Source organism: Suricata suricatta, chromosome 8 (genome assembly GCF_006229205.1).
Source record: "Suricata suricatta isolate VVHF042 chromosome 8, meerkat_22Aug2017_6uvM2_HiC, whole genome shotgun sequence".
NCBI classification, from domain to species: Eukaryota; Metazoa; Chordata; class Mammalia; order Carnivora; family Herpestidae; genus Suricata; species Suricata suricatta.
In genome coordinates this window covers 128,532,049-128,547,418 of record NC_043707.1, presented here as the reverse complement: position 1 = coordinate 128,547,418, position 15,370 = coordinate 128,532,049, and the positions used below count along the sequence as shown (strand labels likewise).

Here is a 15,370-nt window from a genome sequence, read left to right as displayed (position 1 = left end):
GCTAAAATAAAAAGTAGCAACAGTACCAACTGCTGGTGAAGATGAGGAGAAACAGGATCTCTCGTCCATGGCTGGTGGGAACGGAAAGTACAGCCACTGCAGAAAGCAGATTGGCAGTCTCTTAGAAAACTAAATATACTCTTACCATACAACCCAGCAATTACCGTCCTGGGCACTTATCCCAGAGATATGAGCATTGGTGGCCACACAAGCCCCTGGGCACGGGTGTTCACAGCAGCTCTAGCTGCCCACCGCCAAGGCTGACTGTCCTTCCGCAGGTGGATGGTGAGCAGAACCTCCACACTCCTCGGGGATAAAAGGGAAAGAAGTATTGATACAGGCACCAATGTGGATGAATCTCTAGAGAAGTTAAAAAAATAAAAGGCAAACTCAGAAGATCACAGACTGTAAGATTCCACTTCTATAGCATTTTTGAAATGACCCAAAATTATAGAGATGGAGACCAGATTAGAGGTTGCCGGGAGGTTGGTGCTGGTGGGTGAGCCGGAGGTGCGTGTAGCACCAGAGCACCCTCGTGTTCTGTACCGTGATTGCCCTGGTGGGGACGCGAACCTGCACACGTGATGGAGTGGCCAAGAACCACACAGCACAGCCCGCCGACCCGGCTTCTCGATTCGGCCACAATCCTACGCAGGACGGAACCATTGCAGGAAACAGCAACCAAGGGTACCCAGGACCTCTGTCCTATCTTTGCAGGGTCTGGTGGATCTATAATTATTTCTAGATAAATTAATTTTAATTTTATTTGTTTAATTTTTTAAAATAGTCTCCACATCCAACATGGGGCTCCAGTCACTACCCTGAGATCAAGAGTCACACGCTCTACCAACTAAGCCAGCCAAGTGCCCCGAGAAGTGTTTAATTTTTATTTATTTTTATTCTCTAAATGTTTATTTATTTTTGAGAGGGGGGAGAGGAGCAGAGAGAGAGGGGGAGACACAGAATCCGAAGCAGCTCCAGGCTCTGAGCTGTCAGCACAGAGCCCGACGCGGGACTCGAACTCTTGGGCTGTGAGATCATGACCTGAGCCGAAGTCAGATGCTTAACCCACTGAGCCACCCAGGCGCCCCCCACCCGCCCACCGAACAAGTTCTCTAAAAGCAGGATTCAAAAGTATATACAGCATGATCTTTGTGATGGAATAATGGTTGGGGGGAAAGGTGGATTCCCCTTCCGTAGTGACACCCTAAGAAACAGAGCTCTGATCATGTACCCTCTTGAAGGTGTTTTTCAATCACCATCTTATTCTCATGCTCTTCCCATGATATTGAAAGATTATTATCACCATCTTACAGAAGAGGAAACTGAGTCACAGAGAATTCAAGTGCCTGGGTCCCAGAGGCAGAACAAAGATATGAACCCACAATGTCTGGCTCTCCGCGGCTCCCTTCCGTTCAGCCGTGTGTGCCATTGGGCGGTGGTGTTTATTTTCTTCTTTCTATGTCTCTCTCTTTTCTCTAATAAGCATGTCTTACTGTAATAATCAGAAGAAAAAATAAGCAAACATTGGAAAGTGTTCCTTGGTGGGCTGCCTGTTTATTCTGGAACCCGTGGCACAAGTCTACAGTTTCTGTCTCAAAGGCACTCTATCCTGGCTGCCGGCATCAGTGGACCCGCATCCAGGGCACCCTGGCCTGGCTCCCACCCACTTCCCCTTGTAGACAGTGAGGGCCGCAGTGAGAGCCCGGGGCCACTCCACACCAGCTAGGAGCCCTCGGGCAAGGCTGGAACCTGGGAGTCCAGTCTCCTCCCCTGCAAAATAGGAATCGGCAGCCCTCGGGGCTCCTGGGGTTGTTACAAAGACAGATGGAGTACGATGCTGGCCAACTGCGCACCTACTGTGTGAGGACACTGCATCATCTGCAAAGCGGGACACAGATTTGATGAGCCGGCTCCCATCCTGCCTGGAGCACAGCGGGGCAGAAATGGCTAAGCAGACAGCATCACTGCCGTCATGGCTCTGGGGTGATTGTCTCTGGCTGGCTGGCGGCAGCCTCGCCGTCCCTCTCCATCCAGACGGGCGCGGTGCCTTGGAACGGGGCGGCCCCCGGCGGAATGGAGCCTCCCTGGGAAGGGCAGCCCCAGAGGACCCAGGGGAATGCACCACAGCCCACAAGCTCCAAAGAGCCCAAAAGACCCCACTTCACCCACTGGTTTGCCACACTAAGAATCGATTTGGAAGGGTGTTTCCCAGAAGTGGTCTGGCCTCTCTGGTGTCATTATTCATCCTTCCCTCCTGGCCAAACCCTCTCCACCCTCACCGCCTCTTGCATTTGGGGCTGAGGTGGGAGGGCAGCTGGGGCAGGAAGCTGGTTCCCGTCAGTACCTTCCGTGGGTCTGGATGCCAGCAGCCCGCCCAGCCACCCACCCCGTAGCCCCAGCCTTCACCAGCTGAGCCCCTTGGCAAGGCTGGGTCAGGAATGTCACACGGGGGCCAGGGCAGCCTTTCCCAGGCTGAGGCTTAGACGAGAGGGGTCCAGGCCAAGTGGCCAGAGCGGGGGCCAGGGCAGACTTCCTGCCCCCAGCGGGGGGTTGAGACCCCCTGACAGCTTCCCATGCCCAGCCCAGCTTGCAGATGTTCTGCGGAGTTTTCAGGAAGCACAGGGATTAGAGCAGAAATGGGGAGCTGTGCCCAGGGCAGACGGGGGAAGAGCCCCGGGAGGTCACAGGGAACAGGGGGAGAGGCATGGGACCGAGGACACAGGCTACCTCCGTCGTTGGCCTGCTGTGTGACAGGGCATGTGCCTCTCAGGGCCTCACTGCCCCATCCGGACCCCAGAGGACTGGACGAGCCGCTCTTACCTCACAGTATGCGCGGAGCAGCCCCCCAGCCCGTGTTCGGGGCCCTGGGCAGCCCCTGGGTGGTGAGGACTGAAGCAGCTGGGGAGATGGGCTTTTTCTGGCCCCCTGGGAGCTGAGGGTCTATGGGGAGAGCAGACATCAAAGGATTTCAGCAAGAAAGAGGGGAGTAAGCAGTGAACGGAGCCCCCTTGGTGGAAGGTCTGGGTGCTGTGGTTGTGAATGACAGCAGGTTGGGCCTCCCTGGGGAACCAGGGTGGGCTTCCCTAGATGCAGGGCCCAGAGGAGGGGGCAGGCAGGTGGGACAGAGCGTGACTCCTTCGAGGACACACCATGGGGTGGGGGGGGCAGTATGTGGTGAGGATCAAAGGCTCTGGGGGGAGGGGGCGGTCCTCCTCCTGCCGGCAGCCTAAGGATTTTGATCTCTATCTTTCCAACAACCAGAAGCCATTGATGCTAAAGACAGGATAAGGTCTGTGTTTTGAAAAGTTCCCACCCAGAACCCACATGGATAAGGGAGACAAAAGAGGGGCTGCTGTGCCTGAGGCTGGTGCCCCTCTCCTTCCCAGAGATACCTCGGGGGAGCCCCAAGGTCCCCATGAACCCAGTTTGGGAACCACTGGGCTGGACGACCCACTCCCCACCAGAACCCACTCCTTCTGTGCCCTTCCCGCACTGACATTATAGGCTCCATGAGGATTTCAAGACATCCCTAAGCAGCGCATGCTAACACCCACAGGGCTTTAGCCGACCCCTCAACCCCACCCCACCCTCCCAGGAAGGCAGCGCACCGCCCCTCCGGTCCAGGACCTCCCCCGCAACCTTGGGAAGGGGGCAGTAGAGGAGCTCGGGCAGGTGGTTGCTTTTTTACCTTGGGGTGCTCCTCATTTTGCATGTCCTTGATGGCCCCGCACAACTTCCCAGTAAGGCTTGCTCAGACCCCACAGGAGATGTGGCCCCTCCCCAACGTTCCCGAAGCCCTGGGGCCCACTCTCATCGCACCCCCGATCATCCTGGCAGTCTGTGCACTTCCTGAGAAAAAGGAGTTCATCTGTGTATTCATTCATTCATTCATTCATTCATTCCTCAACAGGTGCTGGGAATACTGTGATTGGGACTCAGAGTCCAAAACAGCCTTGCGTCCATCACAGTCCATCAGGGGTACACTCTAGGCCTGGCATTGAGGTCCCTGGGGAGTCTCTGCCGAAGAAGTGAATTCGAGCGTGAAGGAGGGTGGACAGAAGATGGGGAAGGAGCAAGGGCCTGAAGGCAAGGGAGGGGAAGGGCAGGAAAAGCCCCCATGGGCCCCGCCAGCCCCATTCTTACCCCCCCCCACGTGACTTCCCCTCTCTCTGTGAGGGGCACCACGATCCCCTCCAGAACGCAACTCAGTTGTGGGCAAATGCTTTTTCAATCCAGGCTGGAGTTTTTTAAAAGGAAGACAAAGGAAGCCAGGTGCCAGAGCACAGAGGCATGTCTGCAGGGCACAGACTCTTCAAGAAACGTCTGGATGGGATAGCTCAAGAGTCAGCAACTACTGGCCATTGGCTCAGCCCAGCGCAGCTGGGTGCTGGACCCAGGAAACAGCAGCATCCCCCAAACCACCACCACCACCACCACCACCAGTGACAATGTTAACACCAACACCCACACCAATAATCATGTTAGCATGTTGCCACCACCACCACCACCAGTGACAATGTTAACACCAACACCAACACCAATAATCATGTTAGCATGTTGCCACCCACACCAACACCAGTAACATGTTACCAATGTCCCCAATACCACCAGTGACAATGTTAACACCAACACCCACACCAACACCACCAGGAGCTATGTCAGTGCTTCCATCGTCCAGATCAATACCAGTAACAGTATTAGTACCGAACAATAATAACATTAGCAATTATGTTATCCCACCACCACCACCACCACCACCGCCGCCGCCAGTAACCATGTTGGCGTCACCATCATCAACGTCAGCACCAACATCACCAGTAACAATGTTAACACCACCACCACCACCACCACCATCAATACCAGTAATCATGTGAACACCACCATTGTCAACATCAACACCAACATGACCAGTAATGATGTTAACACCACCATCAACACCAATACCACCAATAATATTGTCAATATCAATGCCACCAATACCACCAGTACCAATGTTGGCATCACCATCACCAACACCAATGACAAGAGCATTTTCACCGCCAACGCTACCGCTGGTTACTCCAGTAACCGCATCTCCACCGCCGCATCACCACCATCATCAACAGCCGCAGAAAGAATCCCAGCTCTGGCCACTCCTACTGCATCAGCCCACCACTGAGCTCGACACTAATAGAAGACCAACAGCATCAATAACGTCAACAGCTCGAACCCCTTCCGACGTGCCGCACACCCGGTGTGGCACTGCTCCTCCGTGCCAGACCCCGGGCCAGGCGCTCTGCACACACGATTTCAGTAAGGCCTCATCCCAACTCCATGCGGCACCTGTAGAATTACCTCTGCTTCAACCAAGAGAAGACAGAGCCCCAGAGAGGTTAAGTACAGTGCGTTAGAACAAGTGCCGGCTCCTGACTCCCAATCCAGTGCTCTTCCCCCTGAACCCCTGTCCATCTCCTTCAGCCGGAATGGTCCCTGAACGTGCTCTTGGTACTCTGGGAGGCTGGCCTGATATCGCTTCTCCCTGGGCCTCCCTGGCTACGAGGCCTCGGTGAGTCTCCACATTTCTCAGGGCCTTTGCTTCCTCACCTGTCAAAGTGGGACAGTAAATCGTTACATTGCGGAGTGAGGGGCGGACTCCCAAGGTAGAGTAAGGGGCTGGGCAGCCAGCACTCAGAAGGCACGGTGGTGGGAAGCAGCTGTTATTGTTATTAGAGTTGGCAAGAAAAAAGGAATGTTCTCATTCTCCAAAGGAGTCATATGCTGTTGGTAGCAACAATCATCATAAAACCCCTAGTGTTTATGGAGGACTCACGCCTTGCCAGGCAGTGTCCTAAGTGTGGCGCTTGAGGAAATGGAGGTTCGGGAATGGTCGTTAAGTAACGAGCAGGAAGTGGCAGAGGTGGGGTTTGAACCCAGGCAGCGAGTCTGGGCCCGTGTTCCTAATCACTACCTGCTCCAGGAACATAATTATCAGCCATGAGCACCTACTATGTGCTGGCGCTTCCCAGAGAGCATCTCCAATCTTCACAGCTTTGCAGAGCAGGTAATACTGACCCTGAGATGAACTTGACCTTGGGCTGCCTACTTTGGTTGGCTCCAAAGTGGGGCTCTCACTGAACCTCAGGGCCCCCCCTGCCTGCGGCACCCTGGCCAACCAGGAGAAACCTCAGCACCCCAGGGCAACACCCTCAGCCCTCCACTCGGGGTGGGTCTATACCAGGGGTGTTCAGGAACAAACTCCAAGCCTGCCCTCCTGGTTTCTGGGGCTGTTGGGGCTCCAAGAGGCCCCCCTAACCCTGACCCAGCCCCAGGGGAGCCCCAGGGGCCTGGCCCGTTGGGTTCTTGGCATCCTCGTGAGCAGCTGCCTGGGAAGGAAGGTTTCATCTTTCCAGACTGAATGGGGGGAATCCTGCCCCCCTCCCAAGTTCGCGTTCCCAGCAAAAGGCCTTGGCAAGACCCCTGATCCTCTCTCCTGGCCTGGGACGGATGGCTTCCAGCTGCCTGCCGCCCCGGCCTGGGAAAATTCCTAGGAGCTCTGCAGGTCCCCGGTCATCTGAAACCTGAGTGGGTCCTGCAGAACCCGGGCCCACTGGCTCCGCCCCCCGGGGGGTCCCTCAGGCCCCCTCTTCCTTCAACGCCCCCCCTGTGCTGGAAGCAAGCCCCCCTAAGAGCAATCACAAAAAGAGTCACAGCAACCTGGGAGGGGCTTACACAGAGGAACCCTCCAGTCACTGACCACCTAGCATTTGCCAGCTAACGTGGGTCACCTTGCAAATGGCCAGTCCGTGCTCCCCACGCCCATGGGAGTTTGGCGCTGTGCCAGTGGGGACGTGAGATGCTTGTTCCTGTTGCTGATGGACAGCACAGCCGGGTGGAGGCTTGGGTAGCTCTAAGGTCCCCCACACCATGCCTGTCCAACTCCCTTGTCACAAAGGTGGGGAAACTGAGGCTGGAGCGGTGGTGGCTTGCCAGGAGTATGAGGGCTGGGCACGTGCCCAGGTGCGTCTGGCCCTGGAGAAGGCTCTCAGTCCATTCCACCCCCCTGCCTTCGAGTCGGGATGCGTTTCTGGACTCAATGTACGCTGCATGGGGCTCTGCCTCCCGGCCGGCCTCCACCCCAATGGCTCGGAGGTTATCTGTGGAAGGTGGGCCTGCTTCAGGACCCGTGGTGACTCCCATCGCCTTCAGGACCAGTCTGAGTGCATGGCCCTGTGTCCGCGATCATGTCCCCATGCTCCCTCCCGGCCTCACCCACACACAGAGCCCTTGAGACCCTGTTCCTTCAGCCCAGCTCACTCTTCCCCTCACTCCCGGGCTCCACACTGCGCAGTGACGGCCTCCCATTTGAGACCCGTCCCCTCTGGGGACCCCGCGGGAGCTGCTACTTCTCCCAGAATGAGAGCAGAAGACAGCAGCCGGAAAGCCCGGGCCGTGGACAGACCCCCACTCAGCACAGCCTTGCCACCCCGGGCAATGTCACGGGGAGTCGCAGCGGTGCCGGGCTGCCCCTCAGACCCCCCTCCCCCACCACGGCCTCCACCGGGGACTAGAACAACCAGCTTAGGAAGAGTGAGAGGAACAGGTGCCTCCCAGCCACCCCCGCCGCAGCGGGGCCTTTCCCATACGCCGCCGCCAGCTGGGGAAGATGGATAGGCCCTCCCCGGCCAGGGCCTCGGAACAGAGGGCTCATGTCACAGGAGGCTGGCTTCACATCCTCCGCGGGAAAGGGCCATAAAACGTCCCGGAGCCAGACACGGGATTCAGCCCCTTTTTCCAAGTCATGGGAGATTGGCTGTTTGTTGGAGATTTTTTTTTTTCAGGAAGAAAAGAAGAAAAAGAGAGGAAGAAGGAGGAAAGACCTTCCGTAGCACTGTCCCCGGCTCCAGCTGCCTGTCGTGGGCACAGCCCAGGGGACCCCAGCCAGCTCCCGAGGCAGCTTCTGGTTCAGGTTTCGTGGGCCACCTGCTCTGTCTCCACCGGCCAGTCGAGGGAGGGAGCTCGGACCGGGCCAGGGGGCGCTCTGGGCAGAGAAAGGAGGCAGAGTGGGCCTCGGCCCTGACACCCCACCGCCCCTGGGTGCAACTTCGTGGGGCATGCACCTCAATATCTTTATTTATTTGAGAAAGTACGAGAGTGCAAGTGGGGGAGGAGCAGAGAGAGGGGGCACAGAGAGCCCAGCGCAGGGCTCGAACTCACAAACCCTGAGATCATGACCAGAGCAGAGTCAGACACAACAACTGAGCCACCCAGGAGCCCCACCCGATTCAATATTAAATAAATGCAGGACCTCTCTCTGGGACTCGCTGTTCCCTGCTGGGATATGGGTATGAATATTCTTTTGATCCTGGAGAAAGACAGGACTGAGTGCTGACTATGCCAGACAGGAGACCTGCCAAATGTTTACCTGTGGATCTAAGGCTGCTCACCCCACCCCCACCCCGACCCCCCTCAGGGTCACAGATGGGGTGTGAAAGGATTAGGAGCTGGTCCCAGGGTCAAGGGGGGGAAGTGGGGAGAGGCAGTAGGAGTGATTTGAACCTGAGTCTCATCCATGGCCTCAAACAAACACTAAAAACTCTAAATGAAAGAGGGAGCTTTCAGACCCAGCAGGAGGGAAGTCACCTGGGCCCAGGCTCCTGCCAAGCCCTGGGCCAGAGGCAGAGACCCGCCCCTGCCCTCCTCCTCCTCACCCACTTCATCCCCTCGCCCCCATCCCACCCTGAGCTTCAGGCCACCACCCTCCTTCCCCTGCTTCCTTGACTTTTGCTCACTGTTCACAATGAAAGTACTTTGATACCACTCCCCCCGCCCTATCAGACTTTAGCTTCTTGGGGACAGAAGCTCATGATGGCTCCGTAGCACCAAGCAGAGGGCCTGTCATTGGTTCATTCGCACAGCAGTCATTTACTGAGGACCTACTACGCGCCAGACAGGGTGCAGGCCCTGGAGATACACGTCTCCCTGCACACACCCTGCCCTCCGGGGCTGCCCTTCTCGGGCTCGGGGTGGGGGTGGGGAGACAGGCACAGAGAGTCACCAGGGGTCACGCTGAGGGTCAGGAAGGGGAGCAGAGGGCTATGCAGAGTGAAGCCGTGGACATCAGCAACGGGGCGCTTGCAGGCGAGGGACGGCTCTGTAATGTTTAAACCGAGACCCGAAGATCAGGAGGAGCGAGCCTGGGAAATGAGGGGAACATAGCCCAGCTTCCTCTACTTACAGATAGGGAAACTGAGGAATAAGCCACCAGATGGCTCCAACACCTGCCCGAGGCCGAGGCTTGGGCCCTTCTCTCCCCCAGGAGCCCAGGAAAGGGACAGGGGAGGTGTCTCCAAGCCTGAGGCACAGCCAGGCGAAGAGGCAGGGGAGGTGACAGGGCTCTGGAACCAGAGAGGGGCAGGCGGCTGCACTCCACCTGCCAGGCGCAGACCCCCTCCCCATGCCGGCCCGAGGCTCCCCAAGGCCGGCCTGCCCACCCCACTGACTGGGCTTCAGAAAATTGATTTTCTAACAGCCATCCATCAGTCCGGCACGTCCAGCTGCTGGTGTGACACCTGGGTCCCCAGAGCCTCATGGACCTGAGAAAACTGCTCCTGGAGCTCACCCCACCTCAAAATGACCTCTGTGATTCCAGAAGCTGGTAACCGGAGACCAGAAAATCACCTCCCTTGCCACCCTCTGCCCACGCCACCCCCAGCAGCCCTGAAAGGGGCCTTCAGGGTTGCCTAGCCCACCCCTCCCCCAAGAAGCCTCTCTGGCCTCACAACTACTGGTCTGCTTGAATGCCCCTCAGTGACGGGGGGCTCAGCCCCTACTGGGGCAGCCCGGGTGATACCTCTGGGCTGTCATTATTTTTACTCAAGCCTCAAGACAGTTAGGCAAGTTCAAGAGATGACAAAAGTGGGCTCCAAGGCTACTTGACCCAAGGACTGGCCCCCCCAAAGCTGGGGATGTCGGTCCTGTTGTACCACCCCCCACCCATGGTGTGCTATCAGCAAGTTCCTTCGCCCACCAAAGTTTCTCTCCCCAGCCGTGGGTGGCCTCGTGACTGTGGTGCTTTCCCACTGAGCACCTGTCTAATCTCCTTGGCTCCGAGAGCCATCCGGCCCCGGAATGGCCCGTTTACAAGGAAAGGAGGAAGGGGGAGGGGAGGAGGGGTCTAGTCCTGAGCTCGTCAGCAGAAGACCAGAGCTCCTGCTCAATTCCTGCTGAGTGAGCAGGGCCACAGACCTCAGTTTCCCTGTCTGTAAAATGGAAATACCAGTTCCTAGGGGAGGTAAGAGTCTCCTATTATAAACTATTTCCAGTCGGGGAGAGCCAGAAGGGCCCAAGGCCAAGAGTCAAACTTCGCCCACGTTGGAGGCAATAGGACAACCTCTAGGAAGATATGCTTCGCTGTTAGGATTCCGGGGTTGGAGCTGAGGAGTTGAGTCCAGAGAGGGGATGCAACCTGCCTGAGGTCACACAGCCACAGGGGGTAGACCTTGAGCCTGGAGCCCAAGTTTCCCCAGTGTTGGGCCAGAACCATGGTCCGATCCAGAGGCATCCCTGAGGTCCCTGGGAGCAGTTAAGACAGAAGAACACCTCCCCTCCTCCCATCAGGCCCTCCTTCACCGCTGGGGGGCTCAGTTTGGCAGGGCTTGTGGGGTAGATGAGCCGGGCCCACAGCAGGTAGGAGCAGGGTCACAAAGAGTTAAGGCTCTGCTGGGTCTGCCTTGATCCTCCTAAGCAGGCAGGAGCCCCGGTGGAATGGGGGCTAGGGTTTCACGCCACCCCCACCCTGTCCTGGCTATAAAACACGATCGCGTCTCACTGCTGATTGATGGTCTGGGGAGAACCTTGGGGAGGTGGGCTGGGGCGAGATCAGATTTTCAAGGGCTCAGCCACTGATATTCTATCCGAGGCCTTCTGGAACCCACCCCAGGCCCATCTCCATGGACCTGGAGGACGCTGGGTAGTGGAGAGGCCAGACAGATTGCCACAAAGCAGAGGGCTGGTTGCTGGGCCCAGTACCCGCCCTGAGAATGGCCCTCAGCGTCCCCCTGGCACTCCTGGGAGCCCCGGCTGGGATGACAGCCTGCCCAATCATCCATCCATCCATTCATTTCCCGAGTACCTACTACGTGCCCGGTGAAGACGCGGCAGACGTGATCAGACCCCACGCAGTCCCTGGCTCCACGGAGTCTTCCGTTCGGCAGGCCCCCAGAAGAACGAGTCTAGAATTTCCTTCCCACCGTGGTGTCCAGGATCAAGGACAAGGTCGAGGGTTAAGTGCTGCCTGAGGCTCGGGCTCTGCCTCCAGGTCGACCTGAGCTTGGACTCAGAACTGCCACTCTGCCTCTTAGGGTGGACCTCTCCATGTCTCATCTGGGCAGTGGGCATGAGAACAGTGCCACCATCCGGAGTGCCAGGGTGCACGAAAGAGGGAATGGATATAGAGGTCTCCACACGGGGCCTGGCGTTGAGTGATTAATGCTGCCCGTTAGGGTCTCAGATCCTGGAAGATGGCCTGGCCCTCTGTGTTAAGGAAGGAAGGAAGAAAGGGAGGGAGGGAGGAAGCAGGTGCGCTGGGCTTTTGCCATGTGATGGGGGAAACTGAGGCTCAGGAAGCAGCACCCGCTTCCTCCTGCCAGCCTCCCCTGGGGTCTCACCACAGGCATCACTGATGTCCTGGCCTGATAAAGAAGGTCAGTGAGGGTCGGCAGCCCCAGGGCCTTTGCTGGAGGCACAGCCCAAGGAGAAACAGTCTTGGCAGACCAGTGCGGGGTCCCTTTTTTGGCCCCCAGTCAGACATGGACTGCAGAGCCCAGCACGGGGCCACCCTGGGAACTGGCCCAGGTCATCAGAAAGCCCTGGTCAGGTCGGCCTCTGGGGACCCAACTGGGAGAGAGCCCTTTGGACACAAACCAGACCTACCGAAGACTCCTGGTGGGGTGGGGGTGGGGCCACCATGCCCCCTGGTTCTCATGGGAAGCTCCTCCCACACCTCCTGGCCACACCCCTTTGTGTCCATCATTCTCGTGTTCTGACCCCAGTGTTGGTCCATTGACCGCTCAGGAGTTAAATGTGCAAGTTTGAGCGCCTGGCTACCCAGATTCAAACCCCACCACCGGCTAACAGCCCTGTGTCCTTGGGTCCCTCATCTCCCCTCCTCAGGCTTTAGTTTCCCCTCTGTTCATGGGGGATAATAGCGGTAAGAGAGCAGACCATGGCTTTCTGTTTACCCCTGGCACGGAGAAGGTGCTCAGTTAGCGTACGGGCCCAGTCTGGCCTCACAAATGGACTCTGAAGGGAGAAGAACTGCCAGCTGGCCACTGGCCCTCAGCCCTGCCCCAATGTCCCCAGCTCTCAGCACCCCCAGGCCCCTGGCCACGGGGACCCTAATGCACCCCAGAGGGACATGCAGTAAGTGCCCTATCCCAGGGCACCCCCGGTGGGCTGGGGGAAACCCAAGCCCCCAAACCCAGAGAGAGGAATGCCAGCAGCAGATTAGACCTCCTGCCCTGCCCAGGATCCAGAGTCCTCCCCCAGCGTCTGCTCCAGAGGTAGGAAAGCCAGGACTGTCATGAGGCTCAGAGGGCGAGCGGCTTGCCCAGGGTCACACAGCAGCCCTGTCCTGAGCCAAGGCCAGATCCCCGGCTGTCCACTCCCAGGCTGGCTGCCTCCAGTGGCTTGTGCTGATTGTGACCTTGACGTGGTCAGCAAAGCTTTTCTCCCTCATTAACTTGTCAGTTAACACTCAGCGCCTCAAACACCCTGCACTGACCCTCCTCCCTCCCCACTCACCCCCACGCCCCCATCCCTCCCCCAGAAGGTCCTCCCAAATTTCCTCAGCCAGGCGCTCTGCAGCGGATTCGCAGACTGGCAGGCTCAGGCTCGTGGGCATTTTATGTGCAGAGGAGGGGATTCTCCCCCCACAGCTGTGGAAGAGGTCACATTAAAATCCCTGTTTCCAGCCTCTCTTGGGAACCCTGGTAAGGCTACATCATTCCCCCGTAGCCCCTTAGGGATCAGCCTGGTCTCCTGCCTCGGGCAATTCAGTCTGCAAACCCTTAAGGCTGGGTCTCCCCTGGGGCACAGAAGGGCGTTGGGGGAACACGGAAACTAATCTTTACTGAGTGTCAGTGCGGTGCGGCCCCTGTTCTGGGCGCATGACTCCCATTAAGACTTTAGGTCTCTGGGGGCGCCTGGGTGGCTCCAACGGTTAGGTGTCTGACTTCGGCTCAGGTCATGATCTCACGATGTGTGACATCAAGCCCCGCATCGGGCTCTGCACTGACAGCACGGAGCCTGCTTGAGATTCTCTCTCTTTCTCTGTTCCTCCCCTTCTCCCTCTCAAAAATAAATATATATAAACTTTTTAAAATTTTTTTTTATTAATGTCTTTTATTTATTTTTTGAGAGATAGAGAGAAACAGTGCGAGCAGGGGAGGATCAGAGAGAGAGGGAGACACAGAATCCGAAGTAGGTTCCAGGCTCTGAGCTGTCAGCACAGAGCCTGATGCAGGGCTCGAACCCATGGACCATGAGATCATGACCTGAGCCGAGGCCAGACGCTTAACCGACTGAGCCACCCAGGCGCCCGTATATAAACTTTTTTAAAAAAAGACTTCATCTTCTAACTGATGGGAATTCCCATCATTCCGTTGATAACAGGACTCAACCTCTACCCCACATTTCCCTTTGTTGCCCCTCCCCATCGTCAGGATGCTAAAACAGACGAGGGGGTGGCCGGGCCACCTTCCTCCTCCTTGCCTCCCTCCGTCCTTGTCCTCACGCTGCCCTGAGTCCCCAGGGAAAACCAGCCACTTCCTGATTTCATGACCAGCCCCCTTCCCTGCGTCCCTACCTCCCTGCCTTGCTGCCTGAGCTCACTGTACCCCTACCAGGAATTCCCCCACCCCCACCCCTCTCTCCCCACCCCCCAAACCTTTCCCCGCTTCTAGACTCCGCTCAGTCTGTCCTCCCCCGTACCCATCACAGGTGACCTCCTGCTCTCTCATGCACGGATTCCAGAGTCAGACAGCCCTGGATTTGAACCCAGCCCCTCCACTCACCAGCTGGGCAGCTTTGGGCACGTCACTCGCCTCTGCCCGCCTTACCTTCCCCATCTGTAGAATGGGGACGAAGATTCCAGGCACGCTGGGACCGTGTGAGGATTTATCCCATCCGCCATCAGACAGCTCTTGATTCCGTGAGGACTCAGTGTAACGATGTTTGCTAAGCACCTACCACGTAGTATCTGCCCCGTTGCCACGGGGGCCGTGCCGGGAGTGGCTGGACGGCCCTCCACCCCCGCCCCCATCGCTGATCTCTGCCTCTAATACACTTTCTAGCCCGTATTAGAATGTTCTCTCCACCTCTCCGATCTTAGGCTCTAAGTTTCAAGCACCCTGAAGGCAAGCTCTTACTTTCATTCATCTTCGTCTGCTTCTGGGCCTAGAGGGTCACCCGGCTCATGACAAGGGGTCCTTGATTCAAACATCAGATGAAGAAGCTGGAGTCCTGGTGCGCTAGGGTTTGGGCCCAAAGTGTCCTTTGCCCTCTGGCAGCAGCGGTGAAGCAGGGGGAGGGGTCTCGGCCTGGGGTCAGTGTCACACTTCAGGTGGGCCGGTGGAGGGGAAGCGCGCTACCTTTGAACTCACAACAGTCTCAGTCATGCAGTCCGTCTGTGGGCACCGATATATTGAGTACCTACTGTGTGCTGGTTTTGTTCTAGAAGTGGACGAAGCCCCTGCTCTCAGAACACCTGCCCCTTAGCAGGGAGAGACAGATCACAAACTCAGAAACCGAAGGAATGAGCCAGATGACTTCAGATGCTGGAAAGCGTAGGGAGAATGTCAGATGCAGTGACGCAGCTGCAGGCCAGCTTTAGTCAGAGTGGTGAGCGAGCGCCCGCAGGGCTGACAAGGAGACAGTGAAGCACAGATGTGGGCCAACGCACTCCAAGCAGGAGCAGGAAGAGCACGTGCAAAGGCCCTGACGTGGGAACAAGCTCAGTAGGTTCAAACGAGAGGAAGGAGGACCCTGGGGTCTGAAGCAACAAGACACTGATGATGGGGAGGAGAGAACCATGGGAGCTGAGATCGAGGCGGCGGGGCAGGGTGGGGGGCCGTGACGGACCTTCGGCCTGTCTGGGAGCTGCTTCTAGTTGCTTCTAGGAAGGTGGGAGCCACTGCAGGGATGCAAAGGGGCGAGTGACGTGATTCCCACCGCGGGAAGCTGGCTGTTCTGTGCAGGGGGGAGGGGGGCGAGGCGGCAGGACAGAGGCAGAGATCAGCGATGGGGGAGGGGGTGTAGGGCCGTCCAGCTCGAGAGCATGCCAGCCACTCCCGACACGGCCCCCGTGGCAACGGGGCAGAGGTTTGGGGAA

At 57.5% G+C, this 15,370-nt stretch overlaps 1 long non-coding RNA gene across 1 annotated transcript; it reads left to right on the top strand.

Annotated features, from left to right (window-relative positions):
- Positions 1–12,789: 12,789 nt before the first annotated feature.
- On the top strand, positions 12,790–14,339 carry LOC115297872. The gene is made up of 2 exons (XR_003911500.1): positions 12,790–12,971; positions 13,981–14,339. It is a non-coding gene; the product is annotated as an uncharacterized LOC115297872 (long non-coding RNA).
- Positions 14,340–15,370: the final 1,031 nt, after the last annotated feature.